Raw genomic sequence first — 23,502 nt, 5'->3', positions numbered from 1 at the left:
CTTTTGTGCACGCAGAGCTACTGTTTCCAGCTGTTTTGTGCACTCAGAAATACTTTGTGAACAAAAGTAAAACTTCTGAAGTAAGGTTGCATTTTTAAGCTTCTCTCGCCGTTTCCAGCGCTTTTGTGCACGCAGAGCCACTTTGTGAACAAAAGTAAATCTTCTGAACTAAGGTTGCATTTTTAAGCTTCTCTCGCCGTTTCCAGCGCTTTTGTGCACGCAGAGCTACTGTTTCCAGCTGTTTAGTGCACTCAGAACCACTTTGTGAACAAAAGTAAATCTTCTGAACTAAGGTTGCATTTTTAAGCTTCTCTCGCCGTTTCCAGCGCTTTTGTGCACGCAGAGCTACTGTTTCCAGCTGTTTTGTGCTCTCAGAACCACTTTGTGTACAAAAGTAAATCTTCTGAACCAAGGTTGCATTTTTAAGCTTCTCTCGCCGTTTCCAGCGCTTTTGTGCACGCAGAGCTAATGTTTCCAGCTGTTTTGTGCACTCAGAGCCACTTTGTGAACAAAGGTAAATCTTCTGAACTAAGGTTGCATTTTTAAGCTTCTCTCGCCGTTTCCAGCGCTTTTGTGCACGCAGAGCCACTTTGTGAACAAAAGTAAATCTTCTGAACTAAGGTTGCATTTTTAAGCTTCTCTCGCTGTTTCCAGCGCTTTTGTGCACGCAGAGCTACTGTTTCCAGCTGTTTTGTGCTCTCAGAACCACTTTGTGAACAAAAGTAAATCTTCTGAACTAAGGTTGCATTTTTAAGCTTCTCTCGCCGTTTCCAGCGCTTTTGTGCACGCATAGCCACTTTGTGAACAAAAGTAAATCTTCTGAACTAAGGTTGCATTTTTAAGCTTCTCTCGCCATTTCCAGCGCTTTTGTGCACGCAGAGCTACTGTTTCCAGCTGTTTTGTGCACTCAGAAATACTTTGTGAACAAAAGTAAAACTTCTGAAGTAAGGTTGCATTTTTAAGCTTCTCTCGCCGTTTCCAGCGCTTTTGTGCACGCAGAGCTACTGTTTCCAGCTGTTTTGTGCACTCAGAACCACTTTGTGAACAAAAGTAAATCTTCTGAACTAAGGTTGCATTTTTAAGCTTCTCTCGCCGTTTCCAGCGCTTTTTTGCACGCAGAACCACTTTGTGAACAAAAGTAAATCTCCTGAACTAAGGTTGCATTTTTAAGCTTCTCTCGCCGTTTCCAGTGCTTTTGTGCACGCAGAGCTACTGTTTCCAGCTGTTTTGTGCACTCAGAAATACTTTGTGAACAAAAGTAAATCTTCTGAACTAAGGTTGCATTTTTAAGCTTCTCTCGCCGTTTCCAGCTGTTTTGTGCACTCAGAGCCACTTTGTGAACAAAGGTAAATCTTCTGAACTAAGGTTGCATTTTTAAGCTTCTCTCGCCGTTTCCAGCGCTTTTGTGCACGCAGAGCCACTTTGTGAACAAAAGTAAATCTTCTGAACTAAGGTTGCATTTTTAAGCTTCTCTCGCCGTTTCCAGCGCTTTTGTGCACGCAGAGCTACTGTTTCCAGCTGTTTTGTGCTCTCAGAACCACTTTGTGAACAAAAGTAAATCTTCTGAACTAAGGTTGCATTTTTAAGCTTCTCTCGCCGTTTCCAGCGCTTTTGTGCACGCAGAGCCACTTTGTGAACAAAAGTAAATCTTCTGAACTAAGGTTGCATTTTTAAGCTTCTCTCGCCATTTCCAGCGCTTTTGTGCACGCAGAGCTACTGTTTCCAGCTGTTTTGTGCACTCAGAAATACTTTGTGAACAAAAGTAAAACTTCTGAAGTAAGGTTGCATTTTTAAGCTTCTCTCGCCGTTTCCAGCGCTTTTGTGCACGCAGAGCCACTTTGTGAACAAAAGTAAATCTTCTGAACTAAGGTTGCATTTTTAAGCTTCTCTCGCCGTTTCCAGCGCTTTTGTGCACGCAGAGCTACTGTTTCCAGCTGTTTAGTGCACTCAGAACCACTTTGTGAACAAAAGTAAATCTTCTGAACTAAGGTTGCATTTTTAAGCTTCTCTCGCCGTTTCCAGCGCTTTTGTGCACGCAGAGCTAATGTTTCCAGCTGTTTTGTGCACTCAGAGCCACTTTGTGAACAAAGGTAAATCTTCTGAACTAAGGTTGCATTTTTAAGCTTCTCTCGCCGTTTCCAGCGCTTTTGTGCACGCAGAGCCACTTTGTGAACAAAAGTAAATCTTCTGAACTAAGGTTGCATTTTTAAGCTTCTCTCGCTGTTTCCAGCGCTTTTGTGCACGCAGAGCTACTGTTTCCAGCTGTTTTGTGCTCTCAGAACCACTTTGTGAACAAAAGTAAATCTTCTGAACTAAGGTTGCATTTTTAAGCTTCTCTCGCCGTTTCCAGCGCTTTTGTGCACGCATAGCCACTTTGTGAACAAAAGTAAATCTTCTGAACTAAGGTTGCATTTTTAAGCTTCTCTCGCCATTTCCAGCGCTTTTGTGCACGCAGAGCTACTGTTTCCAGCTGTTTTGTGCACTCAGAAATACTTTGTGAACAAAAGTAAAACTTCTGAAGTAAGGTTGCATTTTTAAGCTTCTCTCGCCGTTTCCAGCGCTTTTGTGCACGCAGAGCTACTGTTTCCAGCTGTTTTGTGCACTCAGAACCACTTTGTGAACAAAAGTAAATCTTCTGAACTAAGGTTGCATTTTTAAGCTTCTCTCGCCGTTTCCAGCGCTTTTGTGCACGCAGAGCCACTTTGTGAACAAAAGTAAATCTTCTGAACTAAGGTTGCATTTTTAAGCTTCTCTCGCCGTTTCCAGCGCTTTTGTGCACGCAGAGCCACTTTGTGAACAAAAGTTAATCTTCTGAACTAAGGTTGCATTTTTAAGCTTCTCTCGCCGTTTCGAGCGCTTTTGTGCACGCAGAGCTACTGTTTCCAGCTGTTTAGTGCACTCAGAACCACTTTGTGAACAAAAGTAAATCTTCTTCACTAAGGTTGCATTTTTAAGCTTCTCTCGCCGTTTCCAGTGCTTTTGTGCACGCAAAGCTACTGTTTCCAGCTGTTTTGTGCTCTCAGAACCACTTTGTGAACAAAAGTAAATCTCCTGAACTAAGGTTGTATTTTTAAGCTTCTCTCGCCATTTCCAGCGCTTTTGTGCACGCAGAGCTACTGTTTCCAGCTGTTTTGTGCACTCAGAAATACTTTGTGAACAAAAGTAAATCTTCTGAACTAAGGTTGCATTTTTAAGCTTCTCTCGCCGTTTCCAGCGCTTTTGTGCACGCAGAGCCACTTTGTGAACAAAAGTAAATCTTCTGAACTAAGGTTGCATTTTTAAGCTTCTCTCGCCGTTTCCAGCGCTTTTGTGCACGCAGAGCTACTGTTTCCAGCTGTTTAGTGCACTCAGAACCACTTTGTGAACAAAAGTAAATCTTCTGAACTAAGGTTGCATTTTTAAGCTTCTCTCGCAGTTTCCAGCGCTTTTGTGCACGCAGAGCTACTGTTTCCAGCTGTTTTGTGCTCTCAGAACCACTTTGTGTACAAAAGTAAATCTTCTGAACCAAGGTTGCATTTTTAAGCTTCTCTCGCCATTTCCAGCGCTTTTGTGCACGCAGAGCTACTGTTTCCAGCTGTTTTGTGCACTCAGAAATACTTTGTGAACAAAAGTAAATCTTCTGAACTAAGGTTGCATTTTTAAGCTTCTCTCGCCGTTTCCAGCACTTTTGTGCACGCAGAGCCACTTTGTGAACAAAAGTAAATCTTCTGAACTAAGGTTGCATTTTTAAGCTTCTCTCGCCGTTTCCAGCTGTTTTGTGCACTCAGAGCCACTTTGTGAACAAAGGTAAATCTTCTGAACTAAGGTTGCATTTTTAAGCTTCTCTCGCCGTTTCCAGCGCTTTTGTGCACGCAGAGCCACTTTGTGAACAAAAGTAAATCTTCTGAACTAAGGTTGCATTTTTAAGCTTCTCTCGCCGTTTCCAGCGCTTTTGTGCACGCAGAGCTACTGTTTCCAGCTGTTTTGTGCTCTCAGAACCACTTTGTGAACAAAAGTAAATCTTCTGAACTAAGGTTGCATTTTTAAGCTTCTCTCGCCGTTTCCAGCGCTTTTGTGCACGCAGAGCCACTTTGTGAACAAAAGTAAATCTTCTGAACTAAGGTTGCATTTTTAAGCTTCTCTCGCCATTTCCAGCGCTTTTGTGCACGCAGAGCTACTGTTTCCAGCTGTTTTGTGCACTCAGAAATACTTTGTGAACAAAAGTAAAACTTCTGAAGTAAGGTTGCATTTTTAAGCTTCTCTCGCCGTTTCCAGCGCTTTTGTGCACGCAGAGCCACTTTGTGAACAAAAGTAAATCTTCTGAACTAAGGTTGCATTTTTAAGCTTCTCTCGCCGTTTCCAGCGCTTTTGTGCACGCAGAGCTACTGTTTCCAGCTGTTTAGTGCACTCAGAACCACTTTGTGAACAAAAGTAAATCTTCTGAACTAAGGTTGCATTTTTAAGCTTCTCTCGCCGTTTCCAGCGCTTTTGTGCACGCAGAGCTACTGTTTCCAGCTGTTTTGTGCTCTCAGAACCACTTTGTGTACAAAAGTAAATCTTCTGAACCAAGGTTGCATTTTTAAGCTTCTCTCGCCGTTTCCAGCGCTTTTGTGCACGCAGAGCTAATGTTTCCAGCTGTTTTGTGCACTCAGAGCCACTTTGTGAACAAAGGTAAATCTTCTGAACTAAGGTTGCATTTTTAAGCTTCTCTCGCCGTTTCCAGCGCTTTTGTGCACGCAGAGCCACTTTGTGAACAAAAGTAAATCTTCTGAACTAAGGTTGCATTTTTAAGCTTCTCTCGCTGTTTCCAGCGCTTTTGTGCACGCAGAGCTACTGTTTCCAGCTGTTTTGTGCTCTCAGAACCACTTTGTGAACAAAAGTAAATCTTCTGAACTAAGGTTGCATTTTTAAGCTTCTCTCGCCGTTTCCAGCGCTTTTGTGCACGCATAGCCACTTTGTGAACAAAAGTAAATCTTCTGAACTAAGGTTGCATTTTTAAGCTTCTCTCGCCATTTCCAGCGCTTTTGTGCACGCAGAGCTACTGTTTCCAGCTGTTTTGTGCACTCAGAAATACTTTGTGAACAAAAGTAAAACTTCTGAAGTAAGGTTGCATTTTTAAGCTTCTCTCGCCGTTTCCAGCGCTTTTGTGCACGCAGAGCTACTGTTTCCAGCTGTTTTGTGCACTCAGAACCACTTTGTGAACAAAAGTAAATCTTCTGAACTAAGGTTGCATTTTTAAGCTTCTCTCGCCGTTTCCAGCGCTTTTTTGCACGCAGAACCACTTTGTGAACAAAAGTAAATCTCCTGAACTAAGGTTGCATTTTTAAGCTTCTCTCGCTATTTCCAGCGCGTTTGTGCACGCAGAGCTACTGTTTCCAGCTGTTTTGTGCACTCAGAACCACTTTGTGAACAAAAGTAAATCTTCTGAACTAAGGTTGCATTTTTAAGCTTCTCTCGCCGTTTCCAGCGCTTTTGTGCACGCAGAGCCACTTTGTGAACAAAAGTAAATCTTCTGAACTAAGGTTGCATTTTTAAGCTTCTCTCGCCGTTTCCAGTGCTTTTGTGCACGCAAAGCTACTGTTTCCAGCTGTTTTGTGCTCTCAGAACCACTTTGTGAACAAAAGTAAATCTCCTGAACTAAGGTTGTATTTTTAAGCTTCTCTCGCCATTTCCAGCGCTTTTGTGCACGCAGAGCTACTGTTTCCAGCTGTTTTGTGCACTCAGAAATACTTTGTGAACAAAAGTAAAACTTCTGAAGTAAGGTTACATTTTTAAGCTTCTCTCGCCGTTTCCAGCGCTTTTGTGCACGCAGAGCTACTGTTTCCAGCTGTTTTGTGCACTCAGAACCACTTTGTGAACAAAAGTAAATCTTCTGAACTAAGGTTGCATTTTTAAGCTTCTCTCGCCGTTTCCAGTGCTTTTGTGCACGCAAAGCTACTGTTTCCAGCTGTTTTGTGCTCTCAGAACCACTTTGTGAACAAAAGTAAATCTTCTGAACTAAGGTTGCATTTTTAAGCTTCTCTCGCCGTTTCCAGCGCTTTTGTGCACGCAGAGCCACTTTGTGAACAAAAGTAAATCTTCTGAACTAAGGTTGCATTTTTAAGCTTCTCTCGCTATTTCCAGCGCTTTTGTGCACGCAGAGCTACTGTTTCCAGCTGTTTTGTGCTCTCAGAACCACTTTGTGAACAAAAGTAAATCTTCTGAACTAAGGTTGCATTTTTAAGCTTCTCTCGCCGTTTCCAGCGCTTTTTTGCACGCAGAGCCACTTTGTGAACAAAAGTTAATCTTCTGAACTAAGGTTGCATTTTTAAGCTTCTCTCGCCGTTTCCAGCGCAAGTAGTGTGCTTTGTGAGGTCCTAGTGACCTTGCCATTTGATCTTTGACAACTGAATTCTATTCAAGTCATCATTGAGTCCAAATGAATGTTTGTGCCAAATGTAATGATATTTCCTTTGGACAATCTTGATAAATTGTATTCAGAACAATGCAAAGTCATGTGAGCTTGACCTTTTGACCTTTGACTAACATAACGTAGTTGTTCATGAGATATCGCATTCACATGAATGGGACAGACAGATGGATAAACAACTTGAAAACATAATGCCTCTGGCCATACTGAATGTGAAAATGGTAAAGAAATAATTATAGGAATACATGATAAATAATTTGTTCCATGTTCTTTTATTTTACATGGATGATTTCTTGACAAAACAAGCCAACTCTATAAATGTGAACTGAGTGTCAGAAATTAACATGACATTCATAGCATCTGCAAACAATTTTTCCCCACAAATTTCTGTAACTTTCTGAGAATCTACATCACAGTATATTGTAAAATATCATGTGTTTCAATACTCACCTTATTGATGGAACCTCAGTGATGTCTACTGTCCCTGACTCAGACACTCTCTCAAGCATCTACAGTACATGTCAAGACAGGTAATGGTACCATTAAAATAACATTAGATTTCTACAATTCAGTTGAACTATTATAGTTTCAGATATTAACCATTTAACCCTTATGTTATGTTAAGGGTCAATTTGACCCATTTCAATTTTTGCGTTGACCAAAGTGTAGGTTATCCTTATTTTTTTTTCATGAAATTGTATGACTTTTCCTCATCTAGGGTCATGAACTGCTGTGTAAAATCTGGACACTTAGATGTGTTGTGGAGTGTCTGCACTGAGTTTGTATACAAAGATAATGTTGCGGGTCATTTTGACCCGGACACAAAGTAGCTGTTAAAATCAAAAATAAACATGTCTCTTTGATAAACTTTAATTTGATTGCCTCTGAATAGCCATTCAGAACCAGGTGTGTGTGGAAGAGGGACTTTCTCTCCCCTTTCCTTGTCACTGTTTCCATGCCCTTTCTTTGAGAAATACAACAAAAATGAGCTCCAGATGATTTACAGCTGAAGAAGTTTTATCGCAGCTTATGAACTGGGAAAGTAATGTAGAGGAAGAGATTTCAGAAACAGAGGACAATGCTATTGATGATCCAGATTGTCAATTTTCCCACGATGAGGAGGATTCAGAGGAGGATTCTGCCGGTGTCCCTTCATCAGATGAAAACCAAGAAACGCAACAATTGTCATCCACAGAGGGGACATGTACATCTAAAGATGGTAAAATAAAATGATCAACATCACCACACCAAAGCAGAGACAGATTGTCATCTTCTAATGTCAGCAAAATGACTCCTGGTCCGACAAGATTTGCTGTCGCAAGAGTTGATGATATTGAATCAGCATTTCAGCTCTACATATCCAAACCCATAGAGAAGATAATTCTTGACAAAACAACACTTGTTTCTTACTACCCAAAGAGAAACAAGAATGTTCTTGTGATGAGCACAATGCACAAAGATGCATCTCTGAGCACAAGAGAGGACATGAAGCAGCAAATTATCCTGGATTACAACTCCAATTGGTTACAACAATTGAGTTGACAATCTTGACAAAGTCACAGCAACAGCAGTGGAATGCCAGCAAACTGTACCGATGTCGACTTTTCCTGGAAGAACTAGGCAAAGCACTCGTCACTCCCAAGATCCAGAACCGGGCCAGGCCAGCTCGATACCCAGCAGCTGCAGCTGTCACCGCAAAGGTCCAGGGCAGGGCATCTGACCAACCCACAATGGATCCTTTGGATACAGGTGCAAAGAAACGCAAAAGATGCCAAGTCTGTCCCTCCCGAGATGACAGTAAAACAAGTACCTGTTGTGTCAGTTGCAAGTGGTACATCTGCAGAAAGCACACAGTCACATTCTGTCCATCATGTGGGGAACACTGAAAATGTTGAACATTGAAAATCGGGAAATAATGGGGCAAGTTAAATGAAAAAAAAAGGTTCGTGAATTGGGAAAAATTGAAATCAGGAGCTCTTTAATATATTGTTGGAATTGAATATCTCTTCTTCTCATCTCTTATAAATGTTTGTTCAATCTAAAATTAAGTTCTTATTGGTTTAACTTCATCTTTGACTGTTTTGAGTGGATTTACACAATACGGGTCAAAATTACCCGCAACATAATAAATGTAATGTAAGTCAAACACTTCTTTCTGTAAGTTTAATTCAGCATCTGCAGATGGACTCATTAATACACATCACCTGATTGACATGCACAAATGAGCAAAGAACATAGGAGAATCTATGTTCTTATAACTCACAGCCCCCTCCCACTAAGCATGCAAAGGTATATATTACCCTTCTGTAGTTTCACTCAGTGGAGGAGACATCCTGTCCTTTTGTTTACATGTTCTGTGGATGACCCCCCCTGTGAGAACCCAGTTGTTTGATCCCAATCAGAGATACTAAAAGATACTATAAAGTTGTGGTTTCTCAAGGCCATAAAACTCAAGTCTCTTAAGCCACCATCGTAAACCTTAAAGTTGCCCTTTTCGATTAACAATTTGGTCAACCATTTGGTCAATCCTCCACATACATCTTTGCTCATGCAATTATACATACAAAAATGTAACATTTCCATTACAGTGCTAAAAGTGTTAGAGCTGAGCAGGGATCAGTGAGGATGAGGTCGTATTTAAAGAGACCACTTTGGTGAGAGAATGGGCTGTGATTGGTGGGTGACTGACGAGCACCCATAAACCTATCGGTAGCTGAGCACATGACTCTGTGTCCTGCATGAACTAACACAATGCTTCATTAGTCACAATTCAAGTTCAGGATTTCTACGATGACATTCTCACTTTAAACCTCATTTAAAGTATCTTGAATTGAGGCAAATAAAGCTGACCTTGAATTATGATCAGTCACAATCAAATTGTCATATATCACAAATCATAAACTGGATTTATTTTCATAATTAATTATGGATAAAATTACTAAGTATGTTGCAGAAATCTGAAATGGATATCTATATAATTGAGCATTGTACAAGTTACATTGTACAAGTACATGTTCTACTGAATAAGGGATCAGCCACTTGCTATCTGTAAACCCCCAACCCCCAAGTGAATCTCCTTATATTATGCTAGGTGTTGTTTGGGCAAAGAAAAAATTAAAAGAAAAAAAGTCTAATTTTTGCATTTTAGCAGGTGCTCTTAATAAAAATGTTCCCTTTTTAGCACCATGCATCTTATCCACTGAAATATCTGTCTCTGTATTTTTAACAGTTCATCAGAGAGGATGATGGGAGCTCATATGTAGTCAGTGGGAGTGGGGTGGTCAGCGATCCTGACACCACTCACAAGGACAGTGTTCCTCAGTCCTGGCAGCTCTACTCCAGTCCTGTCAATCACACAATAGGAGGCGTGGCTTACTTCCAGGTCACTGAGCATAAGATGACAGTCACCTTCATGCAGACTAATGGGAAATGTGTTTACCGCACAGAGCTGCCAAAACGTATAGTCAGAAGTAATGGAATGCTCTAAAACTGAAGATATGATTACTGATATCTTTGGGCGATGGCATGTTACTATTAAGTGAAATGTGTATATTCATAGTATTTTGTACTGTATGTAATGTTTTACACATGTAACAAAATATAAACTGTTTTATGTCTTTTGTTGTGCATTGTATTTCATGATGGAGGCCTCAATGTGCAGGATGAATTATAGCTCTACTTGCATACAAGTAAGTAGTAGAGCAATAGTAGAGCCAAGTAGAGCATTGTTAGGTTTGCAACCAAAACATCTGCTCTGCCATTTTCACTCAAAATTGGACCAAATTAATATTTGATTGTCATATTACTGCTTTTATTTGTTCAAGTTTTTATTTACTTTGCTTGCTTTTCAGTCAAAGCACTTCCGTTTTTTTAAAGTGCGATATGAATAAAGTGTATTACTAGTAGTAGTAGTAGTAGTATCAATATTATTATTATTATTATAGTATTCAAGTGAGTTTACTATGAGTGAGTGACGACAACAAGTTTCTGGAATCAGTGTGGGCGCCCATCTGCCTTGACTAGAGGAGAATAATGGAGGAGAGGAGAGATGAGTGGATAAGAGGGGAGAGAAGAGAGAGAGAGAGACAGAGAGAGACTGTTGTCATAAAAATATAAATATAATGAATAGTGATACATTGAGATGCAATTATATTATTAATAATAACAGTTTATCATCATCATCATAATCATAATATGGTGGTAGTATTAGTAGTGAAATTTGGAGAGAGAGGGAGAGAGATAGAGAGATGGAAGCACAAACAATGGACTTTAGTTACATGAAGTAATATGAGAAAAATATGGGGCCACAGGCACAGTTCAGTGCATGTTGGGAGTTGTAGAAGAAAATTGTTGTTGTTTTCTCTATTTCTTTTGATATTTTTTTGCACCTTTCAAGTTCCTGCTTTTCTTCATGACATCGATCTTTGTGTTTACTGTATCTACTTTCCCAGGAGGATGGCTTTTGAGACAGCTTTCCTGCTGCTTCCCCAAACCTTTTATAGTTTGTTTTGGGGACATTGAGCAAGCCCGCTGTAGATGACCTGAGGGAATGATTCGTAACATATTCCGATAAACAGTCAGAGATGTATGACGGTGCTGTACCATTAAGAGAATTAAAAACAAGTAAAATAATTTTAAAATCAATCCTCAGTGATGCTAGAAGCCAGTGTAAAGACACTAAAATAAGAGTAATATGGAATCTTTTCCTATTTCTCATTAAAACCATGGCTGCTGAATTTTGCAAAAGCTGTAGGCGATCGATGGATTTTTTCGGTAATCCTGAATATAGTGCATTACAGTAGTCCAGGCGAGAAAGTATAAAAGCATGAATCAACTTTTTGGCAGTTTCCAAAGTGAGGTACAGTCTTACTCTTGCAATGTTTCTTAAATGATAAAAGGCAATCTTTGTGACATTGTTTATGTGTGGATTAAAATCTAGTCCTGAGTAACACCCAGGTTCTTTATTTTTGATTTGTTTTGCTGCTCCAACTTTGCTGATAATCTTTTGTCCTTGAACATCAGTACCAATTACAAGATTTTCAGTTTTATTTTCACAGGCAATTTATAACTTGGTTTGGCGCATCAGAGTCATCTGGCACTAAATAAGGGAAGACACATGATGGATCAGATTTTTCTAACAAAAAGTAATTTATAAAGAACTAAAACAAAAAAGAAATTCAACTGATAAGGCTGACAGGAACTGAATTCCAGACCAAAACAAGGTCAAATTAATGCTACAGAAATCAAAACTCATCTGAATGGCAGGATGAGCATGGCTATTATTATATGAGGCAGTGGCCAGCTACCTCTACTTCACTGATGGTCCCCAGCTCCAGTTAATGTAAAACTTAGAGAGTTTTAGATAAAGGACCCGTGCGTAGCAACCTAACAAAAACCAGTGCCATGTTTAGATGACTAAATTACGAGTTTTGATTTGCATATGATGCTTGCATCTTTTGAAGAGAGCCATGTGGTATATCTAGACATACTCCCAGACCAGCCAACCATTTTATTTAACCCGAGAAGGGACATTGCGATTGACTGCTTTTTTTTCAGCTACACCCACACACACACACACAGCAATACACCCAGTGTCCTGTCAGATCCGGCTTTAACTGATTCTTTGCTTTGCCACGAATAAAACAGGGTATATAGGGATACATCCTGTTTCCATCCTTTCGCACAACTTTCATTTCAATTCCATTTAGATGCTCCAGTCTATTCATGTAGAAAATAACACTGTTGACATCAAGAAGCTATAGAGATTTTAACTGCATGCTTGGTTTTGAGCAAAAATACTTCACAATGTCTTATTTGGTGTGTAAGTTCACACAGAATACCAATGAAAAGTAAATGCCACCAAAACTTCAGTGTCAGGACTAGACTACTGCTGTGTGTGTTGCTCTCCACTGATGCATCTGGCATACAGGCAAGTCCAGATCAGTCAGTTCTATTAAATTGGTCTTAGAGATGTGGACTTTCTGCAGAAAACACAGAATGGAAAACATGCAGTTTGTAATGAGTAAAAATGTATGCCTGTTTGAGACCGATATCGTGATGTCTCCTTTTACTCACCTTTCCAGTGCTTTTGTTTTTCCGATAGGTGACTTTATAGTGCAGCTGGTCAGCAAAGATGTCCCTGATGTTCAGCTGGTGGCCATCTTTAAACAGGGCGGTGAGTGGGTCAGTCACATACAGGGTGGTTTTCTTTTGGCTTTCAATCACCTCCAGCTTGAAGTCAGGTTTGCCTATCTCAGCTGTGGAGAAGGGAGGGAGACTGTCACCTGTGCATGTACACCACTGTATGACTGTTAAAATGTAAGCCTATTTCTTATGTTCTCAGGTTATATGACTGTAAATGTTGTTTACTCTTAGCGACACAAGAGGGCGCAAGAGCACACACAATAATTAATGTGATGAATGTTCATGTATTGTATGTGACCTAATGGACTTCCCGTACATGGACATTTTTATGCGTGACTTTTCATATTCCAGTCAGTCCGCGCTCAACCCAACTGGCAGATGGCCACATTTCATTGTTCCTAAATAAATGTCCTTAAATGAGAGAAGTCGTCAGACTCCTTCCTACGCATCGTCAGCAGCACCACTCTGCTGATAAAACTCAACAGGTTATGGGCCCAGGAGACGTTTGGAGGAGAAAATAGTCGACGAAAGCCAAGAAAGTTGCAACGGATCGCGTGCTGAAGAAGGCTGCTAACCTGAGGAGAGGGGCAAGCTAGCATGGCAGAGCAACGAAGGGCAAGTAGCAGCAGGCTACATCGACAGGTATTCGACGGCGACGAGGCAAAGTATGAAGTTTGGGAAACTAAATTGTTGGGACACTTTCGTTTATTAGGGCTGAAAGACACTGTGTTGAATGAGCCAGTAACAGAAGCTGAAATAGCAGCAGATCCTGATAAAAACGCGGACGCGTATGCAGAGTTGATCCTACTGCTAGATGACAAAAGTCTGTCTCTGGTAATGAGAGATGCGCAAGATGATGGCAGAAAAGCATTACATATTCTGAGAGAATATTATGCAGGGAAGGGAAAGCCTCGTATAATTAGTTTGTACACCACACTGACCTCACTTCAAAAGTCCATCGGCGAAAGTGTAATGGACTATATCATTAGAGCAGAGACCGCCATAACTGCTCTGAGAAGCGCGGGAGAAACGCTGGGGGACAGTTTGCTGGTGGCTATGGTGCTGTAGGGATTGCCAGAGAGCTTCAAGCCATTCACAATTCATGTGGCGCACACCTACGACAACATCACATTTGCTGACTTCAAGACCAAATTGCGGAGTTTCGAGGAAACCGAGAACATCAGAGCAACCGGGTTGAACGACGACAGTGTGATGAAGACCCAGGGGAGAACCGGACGGCGACCTCCCAGTAGCAGCGCACATGGACCAGGCAAAGACGACAGGGAGATGGTGTGCTTCAAGTGCGGGACCAAGGGGCACCGAGCGAGAGCGTGTCGACAGAAGACGTGGTGTAGTGTTTGCAAAAATGACACACACAGGGACGCGACATGCAGACGAAAAGACAAAGACAGAGACCGAAGGGACGGCGTGAGCAAAGTGTCGGAGAATGCTGAGGTAAAGGAGGACTTCGCGTTCAAGATGGTGGACGGACGGGCCAGTGACCAGCGGCAGCTAGCGCGCACCATCCAGGAGAGGGGCCTGATGGTGGACATTGGGGCCACATCCCACGTCATCAACGACATCGCCTTGTTCACAAGTTTCGACAGCACCTTCAGGCCGGAGACTCACAGCGTCGAGTTGGCTGATGGGACCAGATGCAGCGGCGTCGCTCAGCAGAGAGGCACGGCAGTGGTTACCCTCATCGACAGCAGTGGACGGCGGTGCAATGCGAAACTGTTGGACGCTCTGTATGTGCCGTCGTACCCGCAGAACATTTTCTTGGTGAAGGCAGCAACCACGAATGGGTCTACAGTCGTCTTCAAAGAAAGCAATGATGTCTTGATAACCAGATATGGTACCAGGTTTGACATTCATGTGTTTGGCAGGTTGTACTACCTGCACACTGAGATTGAGTCCACTGATGATAAGTGTAATGCAACCCACGACATCCAAGCATGGCATGAGATACTAGGCCACTGTAATTATGATGATGTGCTTAGGTTACATGATGTTGTTGATGGTATGCAGATCAAGGGGAAAATGAGTAAGCCTGAGCAAGAGTGTGAAGTGTGTATTCAAGGGAAGTTTACACAAACTAGAAATAGGAATCCCGATGCCAGAGCAAAGGCTCCTTTAGAAATGATACACACAGACCTTGCAGGTCCAATAGCCACTGAGTCATTAGATGGGTACAAATATGCACAGTCTTTTACTGATGATTACTCAAATACAGTGTTTGTTTACTTTCTAAAGAAAAAGAGTGATGCAGTGCAGGCAACTGAAAAATTCCTTGCAGATGTATCCCGTTATGGGAAGGTGAAGTGTATGCGATCTGATAATGGAACTGAGTTCACAGGTGGTGATTTCCAGGCACTGCTGAGGAAAAGCAAAATTAGGCATGAGACGACAGCTCCGTACTCACCGCACCAAAATGGAACAGCAGAACGTGGGTGGCGTACTCTTTTCGAGATGGGCAGGTGCATGCTAATTGAAAGTGAGTTACCAAAACACCTTTGGCACTACGCAGTACAAACAGCCGCAATGGTACGCAACAGATGCTTGAACAAGCGCACAGGGCTGACTCCTTACGAGATGTTGACAAACAAAAAGCCCAATGTGTCCAGAATGCAACGATTTGGGTCTGTTTGCTACACTTATAAGCAGGAAAAGGGGAAGCTTGACTCAAGGTGTGATCAGGGGCGTTTTGTGGGGTACGACAAAAATAGCCCAGCGTATTTAGTGTATCACTCAAATACAAACAAAGTGCAAAAACACAGGCTGGTGAAATTTGTGAGCAAAACAGCTTCAGAAAAACAAACACAGACAGATGAGCCAGATCTAATTGATGACAGTGTGGGGCACAGAGTCAGGACTAGGGGGACGCAGGGGGTCAACAGGAGTGCAGAAAAGGCTCTAGAGCAAAATGAACCCGGTGAAAGTCCAGATTGCGATAGTCCAAGGGCAGCAAATGAGTCTACTGAGAGTAGGCGGTATCCAACAAGAGAAAGGAGGGCACCAAATTACCTAGGCGAATTTGTGACAGAAGACAGTGATAGTGACGGGATGCATGTCACAGTAGACTACTGCTGCAGAGCAGTTTGTGGCATTCCGCAAACTTATGGTGAAGCAATGCAGTCAGACAATTCAAAAGAATGGAGAAAAGCAATGAATGAGGAAATCCAGTCTCTAAATGAGAATAAAACCTTTACCCCGACAACACTACCCGTGGGCAAGAAACCAGTGGGGGGTAGGTGGGTTTACGCAATCAAGTCTGGTGTAGATGGGAATGACCAGTACAAAGCTCGATTTGTCGCCAAGGGCTACAGCCAGAAAATGGGTGTAGACTATGGGGAAACGTTTTCACCTACAGCAGATCTAACCAGTGTTAGAATTTTGCTACAGAAGGCAGTGCAGGAAAATTTACTGGTCCACCAAATGGACGTGAAAACCGCGTTCTTACACGCCCCCATAGACCACGAAATCTACATCAATCCACCAGAGGGCTATGAAGAAAAAGAGGGTGTAGTCTATAGGCTAGAGAAATCGCTTTATGGTCTCAAACAGTCTGGAAGAAACTGGAACAGGGTTTTACATGATTGCTTAACTGAAAATGGTTTCACACAAAACCAAGCTGACCACTGTGTTTATTCTCAAGAGTCTAAAGAAGGGAAAGTGATCTTAATTGTGTGGGTAGATGACTTGATCATCGCTGCAAGCGATGAAGGAAAACTGAAAAAGGTGAAAGGGATGCTTGCAAAGCAATTCAAGATGAAAGATTTGGGGCAACTCAAACATTTTCTTGGTATTGATTTTGATTTTTCTGATGAATGCATTAAGATGTCACAAGAGAAGTACACTCACAAAATTCTACAGTGTTTCAACATGTCAGAATGCAGGGTGAGAGATACTCCTTGTGAGCAAAAGCTCGAATACAGTAATGATGCAGTTAAAATGACAGATATCAGGATGTACAGAGAGGCCGTGGGCAGTCTGATATACCTGACGACCTGCACTAGGCCTGATCTGAGTTTTGTGGTGAGCAGGCTGTCACAGTACCTAGATGAGCCTACAGAGGAGCAATGGGTTACTGTGAAGCATGTCCTGCGATACCTTAAAGGTACAGCAGACAAAGGTTTAACCTTTAGGAGAAGCACTGAGAATCTTGGTATGAAAGCCTACAGTGATGCAGACTGGGCGGCTGATACCAGTGATCGCCGCAGTACCACATGATACTGTGTTAGTCTTAGTGAAAACAGTGCACTTGTTTCATGGAAGACAAAGAAGCAACCTACTGTTGCACTTTCCACATGCGAAGCAGAGTATATGGCACTTGCTTCTACTGTTCAGGAATGCCTTTACCTAGAACAATTACTGGAGAATATGGATGGTTACCAATACACACAAACGGTAATACACGAAGACAATCAGGGGACGATTGCTCTTGCCAGAAATCCTGTGAATAGAAAGCGTTGTAAACACATAGACATTAGGTATCACTTTATTAGGTCTACTGTGAATGAGGGTAAGGTGAATTTAATGTACTGTGCTACTGATGAAATGGTCGCTGATGTGATGACGAAGCCTGTCAGCAAGTTCAAACTGGGAAAGTTTGCAGGTCTTCTTTTTGGTGACTAATATGTGTAAGCCAAAGGTACACATTTGTTCGATCTTGTTTTGGTGTTTTTGTGTAACCAACCTGAGTACAAGTGGGGGTGTTAAAATATAAGCCTATTTCTTATGTTCTCAGGTTACATGACTGTAAATGTTGTTTACTCTTAGCGACACAAGAGGGCGCAAGAGCACACACAATAATTAATGTGATGAATGTTCATGTATTGTATGTGACCTAATGGACTTCCCGTACATGGACATTTTTATGCGTGACTTTTCATATTCCAGTCAGTCCGCGCTCAACCCAACTGGCAGATGGCCACATTTCATTGTTCCTAAATAAATGTCCTTAAATGAGAGAAGTCGTCAGACTCCTTCCTACGCATCGTCAGCAGCACCACTCTGCTGATAAAACTCAACAATCTCTCATGGAAGTTACCATTTTAATTATGTTAGAGGCCAAAAAATTGTGAGCATTGACAACGCTGAAGCCATTTTTAGATATGACAGGTAAAGTGAGCAGTATTGGCTACAGAGTTTACCCATAGTCTGACTTTCAAACATGCACAAAACAACAGGAGGTTCTCTGCACAGACATGTTCACAACAGCAACACACACACAAACACTCTCTCTCACAGTGCTTTCACATTGAACGGAAGCGCATTGCATTCACTTGAAAAAAAAAAAAACTCTGTTTACAATGCATGTCTAAATCAATATTTTTTTCAGTTTTTCTGACCTTTTTTTTCCATTTTTTGGAGTAATTTTTCTTCTGTTTTTCGGACTATTTTTTTTTTCTGCGTTTAGAGAGCATTTGAAACAATAGACGCTTTCATTCCTTTATTGAGAGCTAGATGTAATGGAAACAAACATGACCTGCTTGTTTAGTTTAATCAAGTTTTACTTTGATCTGGGTTTAAGACACTGGGAGATAGTCCTGTCTTTAAGTCATATAGATGGTATTATCATTAGTTTGTCGAATCTACGCAGGCACCTGAGGACTTTGCGGTTGCTCAGAAGGAAAGCCTATTCAGATCTGCTGAGATGGGGCATGTATGTGCGGGCAGGAGTCACCATAGGTCCATGGGAGTCACTTGCAGGTTGGAGGTTCCGAGGGAGTTCGAAGTATCTCGATAATTCAGAAATTCAGAAAAAAAACTACTCCGAAAAACAGATAAGAATTACTGCGAAAAACAGAAGAAAAAAAATTGTCAGAAAAACAGAAAAAAAATATTCAAAAAAACAAACCAAAAAATAAATTACTCAGAAAAAACAGTTTTTTTTTTTTTTCAAGTGAATGCAATACACTTCCGTAGAATTCTCCTGAAATTCTACGGACATTATACTAGGAGGCCAGGGGGAGAAAGTCTGCAAAAACTGGGGAGCGTCTCACTTGGACATTTGCATTCACACATGCACCTCCTCTGGCAAATATACTGAGGAACTGCTGAGTTTGGTGCATGTCAGAAAGCAGCTTGAGAAAGACAGAGCTGAGCTGCAACAAGAGGTCATTGGGAAGGACCGGAGCCCTGACGGGCTCGGGGACAATTTAACAGCTGTTATTTCCAACACATTTTGTCAATTAGAAAAAAGTCTTCACGAGTGTAGCAGAAGAACGTACTGTCTTTGTAGGGGCAGAACCGTGGTGTGCTGGTGTGAGGGGACTCAATGAGGTCAGTGGTGGCCCCCTCGGGGTTTCGGACAGGACGTCAGCTGTGTAGTAGGCGTTCAGGTCAGTCAGAGAGCTGGACAGATCACACACTGTTTCTGTGGTCTGGATACAGTGAGGAGTCCTCTGATTGTCCCCTGAAACCCTGTAAAATTTGACAAGTTTCATATGGACATGAATGATGGATGAAAATAGTCTTATTTAGTCTATAATAGACACCAGATGAGCAATAAATTAGGTCTTAAGTCTGTCTAGTCTGGGTATCATTTATAACGCATACAGTCAGAAATAAATAATTTATTATCTGTGCAAAATAACATTGATGTGAATATACTGTGGAACAATGAGCTGAAAGAGCTGTTTGCAGCTGTTGGCATTTGTTAATTCTATTTGATTGTTGACATTGCTCTTGCCTCTTTCATTTTTCTCTTATTGAATCACAAAGGTCAATTGTCTTTTAGTTATCTTACTATTTAAAGAGCTCTGGCCTAAAATATACATTCCAGTAAAAGCTTTTACTGAATCAATAATGGAAAGACTCATTCCTGCAAGGTCACATAGCGGGAAAGTGTGAGGGCATTTGCTTTCCGTGGACACACTGACAAGATGAACGTTTCTGGGAATTAAATGCCATTTGTTAAAAGAGTTAAAGGGTGAGGGTTCGGATGCACGTACTTACGTAGAGTACTCCACAGTGTAGCTGTAAGTGGCTGATGGTTTTGGTTCCCAGGACAAAATGGTTTTAAAGTTGGTTGATTTCCAATTTTGTGCTTGGGGATAGGAGCCTGGAAAATGAGACAATTTGTGTAAGATACTATACTAACATGATTTAAATGAAGGTTATAGTGACACACAAATGTTGACTCCTGTCATTATGAAAGAAAACAATACACCAAAGGTGTTTTATATACTTTATTAACTTATACAAGTAATTTCCATAGGTGAGTTGTACAGGGGACTGTCACACAGTGATAGGGCCTTAGTGCCATAAGTTTTAAACTATTAAAGGCCCAGTGTGTAAGATTTAAGTGAAAGGGAACTATTATTTAATGTAGAATAATTCTCATAATGTTTTCACTAGTTTATTTCATCTAAATTGTATGAATTGTAGTTTCCTTACCCCAGAAAAGGCCCTTTAAATTTAAATACTTCGAGGGGACCCTCTCTACAGAGGCCACTATGTTTTTTACATTAGTCCAGACTGAACAAACTAAACACCTTTTGAGTTTTCATGACAATTAAAGGCTGCTTCAGTTTCTTTTTCATGTTTGGAAGGAGAGCGTGAGGTGAGGGGTAATCAGTTGCAAAATGCAATTTCAACACTAGATATCACAAAATTCTACACACTGAACACTATTTAACACTAAACTACACTTTTAAGTAATAAACACTTAACACCTTAATTGAGGCCCGTCACAATATGTAGGACTACACACATTCATTAGAGAGAAAAAAGCTTTGCACAAATGAGGCACTGTGGACCAGAAAAAATTAAAAAAGCCACAAGTTCAGATACAGCACTTTGTCACTGAGATAAGATAATGTTAATGTTGTGAATAGAGCACGTTGCGATTGTCAGTGTAAAATATCCTTGGTCCTATATTTTATTGGACTGACTGTTCTGTCACAACCACAAATGTGTGGTTTTTATGACTACAAAGCAGCAGTAGAAAGTGTGGCGCCCAAAGAACATAAGAGAAGGGCTGTTTTTATGTCAGCAGTCTGTTACCTTACCTTACCTGAGTCAGATCAGTCATTCAGTCATTTCTTATTAACAACAGCTATACAGTGTGGTAAGTCATTGCTGTTTCTTCGCAGTATGAGCAAATACTGAGAAGAAACAGCAGTCCCCCCCCCCCCCATGTTACATAATGTTTTAGGTACTAACAAATACCTCAACATTAAATTGTTACAGGTAATCTTAAATTCTTAAATGTGATTTACAGCCTATAAAGCACGAGTGTCCACTGGTGTTCAAACATTTTTTTTCAAATATTAATCCTGCAAAGTGTGTAGTGACTTGTACTGAAAACTCTATAAGACATGAAAACTGTAAAGAGTATTTCTATGTGTGCCGGAAATCTAAACATAAACACTAAATGAATGACTGTATGCTGCTCCTCCAGTGACCTGTTCATGTAGATCTGTTCATGTGAATCCAACTTTACATTTGCTATACATTTACATTTTCACACTCACAATACTACAAAACAAACTGCTCCACACAGAGAATCATAGTATTTGATATTGTATGTACATATCATATGTCGCGCTACTACAATTTGACTTTAAGGTCATTTGAGAGAACGCGTGGAATGAAGGGCGAGCAGCGCGGACTCACCTGAGGCGGAGCGTGTGGAGAGAAAGAAGAGTGTAGAGACGAGAGCTGCTGTGACTGACATCATCTCCTCTGATGTATTCCTAAAGGTTCTGTTCTGTGTCTGTGCTGCTACTGAGCGAGTACCCTGTGCAGTCTGTCGATCGTCTGACTCTCTTGCTGGAAACCAGTGGTTTTAGCAACAAGCGGGGCATAGCCAAATATGGAGCGTCCGGCCGTGGCGTCACCAGACTGACACAGCCACAGTATTGCAAATTACTATACAGCATGCTGTCCTGCTGAGGTCATCCGCCACGTAATCAACCTTACTGATGTATTATTAGTTATTATTGTTATTCATATTATTGTTGTTATTATTATTATTATTGTTGTTGTTGTTATTGTTGTTGTTATTATTATTTCGACGTTTTGGTCAGTCAGCATATAATTATTGGACACCAACCAATCACAGCTATGAAATCAGCTCTATTCATTCATTCATTCTCTCACTTCACCTGGCAGATTCTTTGAAATCAAGTGAAAGAAAGAAACATGGAACATCTGTAACAAATTCCAAGTAAGTAACTGAGGCTGATTTCAGAAAAACCATTGTTGCAACAAAGTCCTCAAATTACAATGCATGCTCCAAATCAAGGGCTTCTATTACCTCAACACAAAAGGCCTGATATAACAAGTTTTCTTGTTCTGTGAAGGTGAGAGACAGTTTATAGGCCAACGTTAAACAATAGTCCACCTGAGTCGCAGTGGTTTCTGTGAATATTTCTGCTACCAACACCTGAACTCTTCTTCAGTATTCAACAGTTCAACATTCATTCCACGCTGCTCTACAACCCTCACAGACAAAAGAGATCAAATAATCAGGCACATGCAAAAACTTACATATTGCAACCTTGTAATGGTTGACTTGTTATTTTTAGTGACACTGTTGCGGTGTAATGTTCAATAACATGATTCAATCTTGTGATTGAATTAAGTTTCCAAGTGTTAATAATTCAATCATATGTATTTTCCAAGTTGACGAAACTATTACACTTGAGTTCGACCAGGAACATATCAGATGCTATTATATTCCACTGTTTAAAAAAACAAATCCAGGTTTTTAAAAAAAAAGGTGGTTTGTGATAAACAACACAATAGTTTCCCCCCAGTATTTATTGTATGCAAAATAATTCATTAGACTTATTTATCTCAAAATGAGTTTTTCATTTGGCTCAATATTTATATATTTGCTTATTATTTTAATTACCACAAGAAGTTTTAAAAAGATGTAACAGGTGGTGAATATGTTTCATGACAGATTTATAAAAATTTTAATTTGGTTGGTCAATGTTCAACCAACACAAAGATGTTGGTAATGTGACCCAAACCGAGAGGTATAGTAGGTTCAGTGTCGTCATAGTGGGAATGGAATGGATGACATGCTTCCCGATGGTATGTTGACCATACAACCCCTTACTACAGCGTGAGAGAACCTAAATATTCTAGAAGCTTACAAGCTCTGAACAGGTCGATGGCATCATCATGTCTCTGCAGAGGACATTAGTCAGGACTTCCACTAAGAGCTCAAGTGGGTGATCTGGAGGTCTATTCATAGACTGAGTGGTTTAGAGTTATGCTTCCAGACATACAGAGACACTGAGAGTGAGTTTGGACTGTGGTATGTTAATAGAGAGGTTTATACTGTGTTAACCACAGTTAATATTCCATGTTACTGAAAGGGAAGCCCTCTGTTGTTTGTCTTTGCTCTCATATGTACAGGGTGGCCAGCCTTTTCAAATCAGTCTTACTACTACATTACTTCACCACACACGGTAACCTGTTCAACAATGTAACTGTAATAAAATCTCTGCAAATTCAGTTTCACATGCAGATTAAATCAAGTGAAACTAGCAGCAGGAAGGTTGGAATGCATGTACAACACTATAGCTTTGTGAGATGATTAGGAAGGACTGTCAATGATTTGTAGCAAATTTCAAAGCAGAGACAGTGGTTGTTTAATGTAGACGGCAGTTTTTCTTCCCATGGAGTTGGCACATGTGGCACTTTGCCAGAGCTCCTCCCCCTGCCCCATTATCCTTCTAGTCCCACAAGCCCCCCCCACCCCTGGCAGTGAGGGGCCTGGCTGTATTACACTTCACCGTGGCTTGAATACCAAGGAACACTCCGAAGGGAAGGACTGAATCCAAATGACTAAATGAGTCCACCAACTGTTTACACAGGATAAAGCTTCAGGAACACATGCACACATACCTGCACACGCACACATGTCAAGAAAAGCAACAACAGCAGAGTTTAGTGATCTGTGTTGATGGGTGAGATTAAATTTAAATACCAGAGAAAAGCTTAATGCT

The 23,502-nt window shown here is 41.0% G+C and overlaps 1 pseudogene; it reads right to left on the bottom strand.

The window, feature by feature from the left end:
- Nucleotides 1–11,631: 11,631 nt before the first annotated feature.
- Nucleotides 11,632–22,484, bottom strand: LOC138406134 (tissue factor-like; annotated as a pseudogene).
- Between the last annotated feature and the right edge of the window lie 1,018 nt (nt 22,485–23,502).

Source organism: Paralichthys olivaceus, chromosome 21, assembly GCF_024713975.1.
Source record: "Paralichthys olivaceus isolate ysfri-2021 chromosome 21, ASM2471397v2, whole genome shotgun sequence".
Lineage (NCBI taxonomy): Eukaryota > Metazoa > Chordata > Actinopteri > Pleuronectiformes > Paralichthyidae > Paralichthys > Paralichthys olivaceus.
Note: the sequence above shows the minus strand (reverse complement) of the source record. Positions and strands in the feature narration are given on the sequence as shown.